This window comes from Gallus gallus, chromosome 3 (genome assembly GCF_016699485.2).
Source record: "Gallus gallus isolate bGalGal1 chromosome 3, bGalGal1.mat.broiler.GRCg7b, whole genome shotgun sequence".
NCBI classification, from domain to species: Eukaryota; Metazoa; Chordata; class Aves; order Galliformes; family Phasianidae; genus Gallus; species Gallus gallus.
Genome location: NC_052534.1, coordinates 19,106,478 through 19,113,575, shown reverse-complemented (window position 1 = coordinate 19,113,575; position 7,098 = coordinate 19,106,478).

The window sequence follows — 7,098 nt, the reverse complement described above, 5'->3', positions numbered from 1 at the left end:
ACTCTTCCACACTGAAATGTGTGGTAGGATGGTGGATTTAGGTTTTTTAATGAAAGCATTGAGGAGGGCAAGGGGGGTGAACTCTGTGTATATTACGGCTTAAAAATATACATACAAAATGATACAGAGAAACCCATCCTAACAACTGGCAGTGGTTGTATTATCCCTTGCCTATTCATCTGGTATACATTGTAGCATAATTCTTTGAGAACTCAAAGCTAACAGCAGAAATTGTTTAGATTTTCAAGCTGCTTTGAGTGTTAAACATATTAGATATCTGCGCAGACATTAGTTTGTGGCCTGATATTTATTATCACAAATGGAGGCATACACCCAAAATATCAAGTGGCAAAACCACAGAAGTTTGACGTAGGGTTATCCTAGCTTCTGAAGGTTAGACATCTGTACAGCTGTTCAGCTAGAGCTGGCATCTCATAGAGCATTATGAAAATATACTACAATGAATTTTGAGTTGATAAAACAGCATAATAGTCTAATCTGACATTGTTTTCTTTCTGTAGAGTTTAGTTACTTTGTGCAGAAAAACCACATCAGCACCTTTAAATCTGCAGTTGCTCTCTAAGTTAATATCGGCGGTCCCTCTCTGAGATCAAGCTGTTAAAAATTATGCTAGTTTTTCTTAGAAACTGTGATGTCCTGAGGTGACTTTCAGAATACTTACGGAATACTCAGATGTTTATAGATTTTATAATTAATTTGCTTATCTTCAGCTTCCATTCTGTTTAAAGTGCACAGCAGTGCTCAAGTATTTTGCCTGTAGGTTGATTTTGCCTTTTAAGAGGCATGATAGACTTTTATATTGGATACTTTTATAATTCTGACACTGTGCCTTCCCCTTTGGTTGTGCCATATGCAGAGAAACTTCTATAGTAACTTAAGCAGATTAGTAATTCCAAAAGATAAACTTGGGAGTTTTGTGGTAGATGAGAGCAGTATAATTTAATTTTAGGCTAATTTATTTCACAAGTTTGACTAACGAGTCAAAAGTGCTAAACCCTGTTTGGCCTGGAGATCTTCCAGTCTCCCTTCTTGATTGTAGGATCACTTGTCTTACCTGTCTCTCTACCAGCTTTTTCAGTAATATTCCTCCTTTTTGATAGCTTTAAAAGAACAGCCTTTAGCAGCTTTTCCCAGCCGTCATGGCTCTCAGTCTATTTTGCCTGCTCCCATGAATATCTCTGCTTGGGCAGAACTGTGCTGCTGCCCTTCATTCCAGAGAGCATGAATCATCTTGACTTTGTATATTTCTGTACCTATCTATATAAAGCCAATAAAGATGGGGTGGTTCCAGTTTTGTTAGGCTTCAAGCCAACTCTGGAGTATGTAGAGTTTAATATTCTATGGATTGCATGCAAGTAACAAGGTTTTGTTTAATAAGAAGGCATAGGGTCAGCTCTTCCCATGTCTGTTCTCCTGCTTTCTAGTTTCTCAGCAAGGAAGGCATGATTTGGCTTATGAAAAAAAAAGACCATCTCACTGCTTTTCTTCCAGTCTGTGACTAGTGGTGGGATATCATTGTGCCTGATGCTGCTGCACCACTTCATCTTCCCTGCTAAAACAGGGGTGAGGTCCCACTTGTGCAACTTTGAGGCACTTCTCCTGGGATTCACAGACTGAGAAGAGCAAAAGAGCTGAAAAACACTTCCTAGTGGGGTTAGCGAGATAAGGTTCTTCTTTTTCCTTTAGTTGTTTGGAGGCCATAAAAGCGTTTTGACTATCTGATGCTTCCAGAAGAAGGTGGTCTGTAAAGCTGCATCTGCTCAGAGCTGGCTCAGTAGCTGTCTTAAGGGAGGAAGGCAGAAGTCATCTGGCACACAATGCTGCACAACTTAAAATGACAAACTCCTCATTCTTATGAAATGAGTCCTGGCATAGTTAATATCCATACAGAGCAGTCATCAATGTTGCTTACTTCCAAACCCTGCATATTGCTCAATGATTTCTTCAAGACTTGCTGAGGTAAGAAGCAAGAGGGCCAGGAGAAGGATTTAAATGTTGAAATCTATTAAGCTTGGATTAAATAGATGGAATCCTAGTGCTAAATAGGACGTTAAACTTAGACTCTGGGTCCTCAGTGGTAGACGTGGGAGACAGGACAAGTTCTTGGTTAACAGATGGTGGAAAGCTGTCTGTTTCCTTTGCTATTATCCTAAAGCAATGGTTATTAACCTTTGGCAGTATGTAAACCTCAAAGGTTTCACCTCTGTAGATGACCTAGCAGATAAGAGCTTTTCCTTGGTACTTCTTAATCAGATACAGAGTAGCTGATACTTCTTAGACAAAGCATTTTTGTTTTTTGAATGCATCTTTGTAATTGCTTTTCTCTCTTAAGGGACGTGTTGAAATAAAAATATGGTCAAATTAAATAGCTTCAGCAGCAAAGATGCTCATCATGGTGCAATGTTTCAACCTCGGGAATGATTTCTGTTTAAATCCATGTGTTTGTCAGACAATGAATTATGCTTTCTTCAGGCTTTCCCATGTGACCATGTGAGTGCAGATTACTTCTAAGAAATGCTTTGGAAGGTGATTTTAGGAGAATGTATTATTTCCTTGTAGTGTCTCAATCATTCAAATAGCCCATCCTCCTGTGTCAGTGAGTAAACTCTTCAAGCCTTATTTTCAACATTTTCGATGATTCCTGATTTTGTTTTTGGTATATATGTTGTTAATTGTGAGCCCAGATCAGGTTTATGTTGAGATTTAATACAAATTCTTGCAGACAAATCTTCTCAGAAGTAGCTAGTTAAAAACAGCCTTATATTTAGCACATTCTGTCCCGGAACAAATTCTGGTATGCATCCATTTTCGAAAGGGTGCCTGAAGTTGGGCACATGAATGAAAACTGTTTCTATTGGGTTGGGTACCAGAGCTTACTGCTCTTTGTTACTGAGACTTCAACATATAGAATCCATAGAATCATAGAATCACCAAGGTTGGAAAAGACCCACAGGATCATCCAGTCCAACCATTCGCCCTTCACCAATGGTTCTCGCTAAACCATGTCCCTCAACACAACGTGTATATCTATCTATACATATCTACATGTATATGTATGTACTCTGACCACCTCACTGTGCTGCTTGGAGATGAGGGGTAATCTTGAAGACTGTGTTGGGGACTAGGCATTACAAGACAGAACACCTTTCTGATGATGTTCTACTGCAACCAGGTAAGGCCAAGGCTGCCGGTACCATCGCTGTTCTCTCCATCTGCTGTGTTCATTACATTTATTCTGATATTTTAATTAATTTTTTTCAATTTTTGGTGTCACTGTCTAGAAATGAAGTAGAAGCAAAATATATTCTATATAAAGATCATACAAGTAAGAAAGAAATTGAATTATCTGTGTCTTCCTGTAGCATCAATATTGTGCTTAGCAGAAGCAGGCTGTTTCTCATTTACTTCAGCTAATGAGAATTCAACAGTTATGTTGAAGCATAATGCTGAACCACCTGCATAATTACTTTTTTTTATTATTACTGTTCTACAGAATTAAGTTTTGGTTTCTTGTGATGTGTGTGCTGTCTCTGCATGTTGCCATTTTGAGATAGCTAATGTCATAAGAAGGCTACTATTATTTGAGGTTAATATAATCCAGATAACTTACCAAACTGATGATAAATCTGTAGCAAATACTGTGCAATTCCTTCCCTCCTTTTGCATTCTGCTGTCAGCATGCAGATAGCTTGCCACTGGCTTGCTGGGTTTGACCTCTGATGGCTAAAGGCATTCAATGAAATCTTGTAGAAGGCAATGACTTCTGGGTGGCCTAGTCTAGATCTGGCTCAGAAATCATCTAGATTTGGGTCTAGATTGCCACTATCACCAAATCAATCAATGTTTACTTATAAACTAATGTAAAACTGAGGCTCATGGTACCCCTAGTCATGTGTTAAGCAGTGTTGTGGCTCTGTGGGGACAAACTCAGGATGCCAATTCTTCTGGAGCTTGGTACCCTGCAGAGCAGCCCTCAGGATAACAGAATTGTGTCAGTCTCACATCTTCTGTAGGGAGAGGAATCCCAGCTAAGCTGAAATGAAGCCTTCTGAACGGCCACTCAAGAATATTGATTTCAGTAGCCAAGAATAGATAGGTTTAAAAATGCATAATGGTGGGAGAAGAAGGGAGAGGGGCAATACGAAGACTCCTCTGGAACTCGTTGTGTGAGTGCAGCAGAAAACCTTAATAAAAAAAAAAAACCCTTTCTCTCTGAGATAATTGAAAACAAAGCACTGTGTTCTGAAAACTCATTAGGATTATCTCAAACGTGTATTGCTTAAAATACGTTAGGCAAGGAAATTCTGAAGCGGCATTGACTTATTAAAGCTTCTCTTCTGTGTGGACTTCACCAGCAGCTTGTGAAGAAGCCAGGACTCCAGTCCCAAGGCTGTCTGGCTCTCACTAGGCTAAATATTGCATTACTGCCTGGCCCATTTTTTGAATTTGCTGCCAATTAATGTTGTTCTATATGTAATCTCCTTAAACTCTCTGAAGTGCAGTGTAGATGCGTATTCTAACTCAAGTTGCATCATTTTAATTTCCTGAATAGACTCCTGTAGATTCTCTGCTAGGAATACAGTATTTATAGGTATCATTTGTGTGTTATTTAGTGGGGCATAACCCAAATCATCATCGAGCGGTTCAAAAATAGCATGCAACAGCCGTAATGCCGAGGATGAGGTGCAGGTCAGGGGTTCAAACACAGAGATTAAAGGGATGGCTTCTGCTCTACTGTCTTTACTTTGTCATGCCTGCTGTAAGTGGATGTCAAGACCCTGTGGTACATAAACCACTGTGCTTCTCCAGTTGTTTGGTTTTTTTTTTAATTGTATTTTTAGTTAGCGAACCTGATCATTTTCCTCTGCTGATATTTACAGGAGAAATCTTACTGACCTGAGTGGAAACATGATTTCCTGTGGTGATTAAAAGCACAGGTGCTAGGATTAAGGAAGGCTTTTTTTTTGGTGCTACGCACACTGAAACTGGAATGATACAGAGAAGATTAGCGTGGTAACCCTGGGGCTGACAAGCAGATTTGGAAGAGTACATGAGAGGATCAGACTGGGAGGTGTAAGCATGGGGGAAGAACTTCTCTGGCATTCACAAAATTTTTATCAAGACTTGAGTCTTAACTAATTTAAACGTTGGGAATTGTCTGTTGGAAGAAGGATCTCCTTTGAGTGCAGCACTGTTAAACTGTTACGTGCAGCCTTCATAGAAAAATGTCTATTTTTCAGGACAAAAAACATAGCTCATTAATAATTGTGTTGATTCCCTGGGAGCCATCATATCTCAACACCTCCCAAACATTCCCCTTCAGATTTTGGTCATTCTGGCTCAAAGTGTTGGGATCAGAATCCTGCCTCAAGTCATTGTTATTGCTGTGGTTGTGTTCCGGGTGCCTTCTATCAAGGTATGGTTTTAAATGCAGATTGCACGCTGCGCTGTGGGCATCAGGGCTTGCTGTAATCCCGTGTTCTCACTTGGTGGTGGAGGTGAATGCCTTTGGGGCCACATCCTGTTGACGACTCTCTTGTGATTGTTTCCACTGAACTCACTCTATCCTCAGGAATGAGAACTTTCATCTATGTATATATTCTACTTCTATTTATTTATAGTTATACATACATATCAGAAACATACCTTTGATTTGCAAGTTGGCAAGTAGTTACATATGTGCGTGTATATGTGGATAGCAGTCGTGCGTGTTAAGCAGTATGTTATATAAAGTAGCCATTATCTTCTGGAACGTGAGCGTTGCAGGAGCGGGCTGTGGTTGTGTGAAATGCAATCCCACTGGCAGTGGGGCTGCTTGTATTAGTAAGGTCAGCAGGATCTGCTCTCAGAATTCATACAGGCATTACTGCACACACTAATGAAGTGTACGGCACAGAGGTATGGGCTTCTGCTTCAGTAAAGATAATAAACCCGGAGGTTTTACTATTTATTGTGGTGTATATATTAAAATTTTCCATTATTTGTCGTCTCCTTTTTGCCGTACCTTTATTAGGTGCCACCTTAGCTCTTCAAGCTGAACCCTCTTACGTGCGCTTTTATAAAGAGGAGAATTAGAACATTTCTGCCTCGCACCCTGCATCAGAATAGCTGAGATTCTGCGTGACCACAGCAACTGCTGCAGATTTCTGTGCGTGCCACAAAGAATTAATTGTGCAAGCATCCCGCAGTCGTCATCGGTGTGCGAGTTTACAAAAGTCACCTCTTAACTTATAAAAGTTATTCCTCTTCCAACAGTGTTCTTTAGTTTATGAAATGTGGCCAGCCACCTTACTTAATGACCCGGTCGTCAGCAGTTTTAGAAAGATTATTGCCTTTGTATTTCACGCAGCACATTTGCGTATAACCAAAACAATCTCAAAAGAAACCACAAATTGTAAAACCCTGACCACATAATTTTTAAGTTAATAGGAAACATGAAACTTTTAAGTTTAGTGAAGTAACTTTCCAGGTGTCCCTGTTTTTCTAATAAACAGTTACTGTTTATTAATATATATATTTATCAGTATATTAAAAGACAGTATTGTATTAAATTAAAAGCTTCAGAACAGATAAGTTCTGTTCTTTCCTTGCGTGAATGGTGAGGGCCAGTTCCTGCTTTCTGGTTTACAAAGCTCCCACTGACAGCAGGCTCACAGGGTAAGTCCGTCTGCTTTGAAGAGGCAGAGGTAAGTGCTGGTTCAGTTCAGCCTTAGTGCCTGATAATCCCTGCAGCTTTTGAAGCTGATGGGTACTTCTTAAACACAAACTGTTTATAAATGGATAAGAGTAGAGGGCTTTTCAGGATAAAACACAAAGCCGTAATTAGGGTGGGTTTTGACGTATATATTGGTCCTGAATCTTAAAGGTAGAATGTGAAAGCTGAGTTACCTGTGCAGATCATGCCTTGAGTATATTCTGGCACTACTGCTCTTTGTCCGGCTTTGAGGAGTGGATGGAGTTTGGCTGTGTAATTTTGGACATTTTATGATGGTCTCTTCTGGACATTGCTTTAGCAGGGTAAAAAGATCACCCAGTTGGAGTCCAGTTTGCAATACTCTTTGAGACAGCCACCACTTG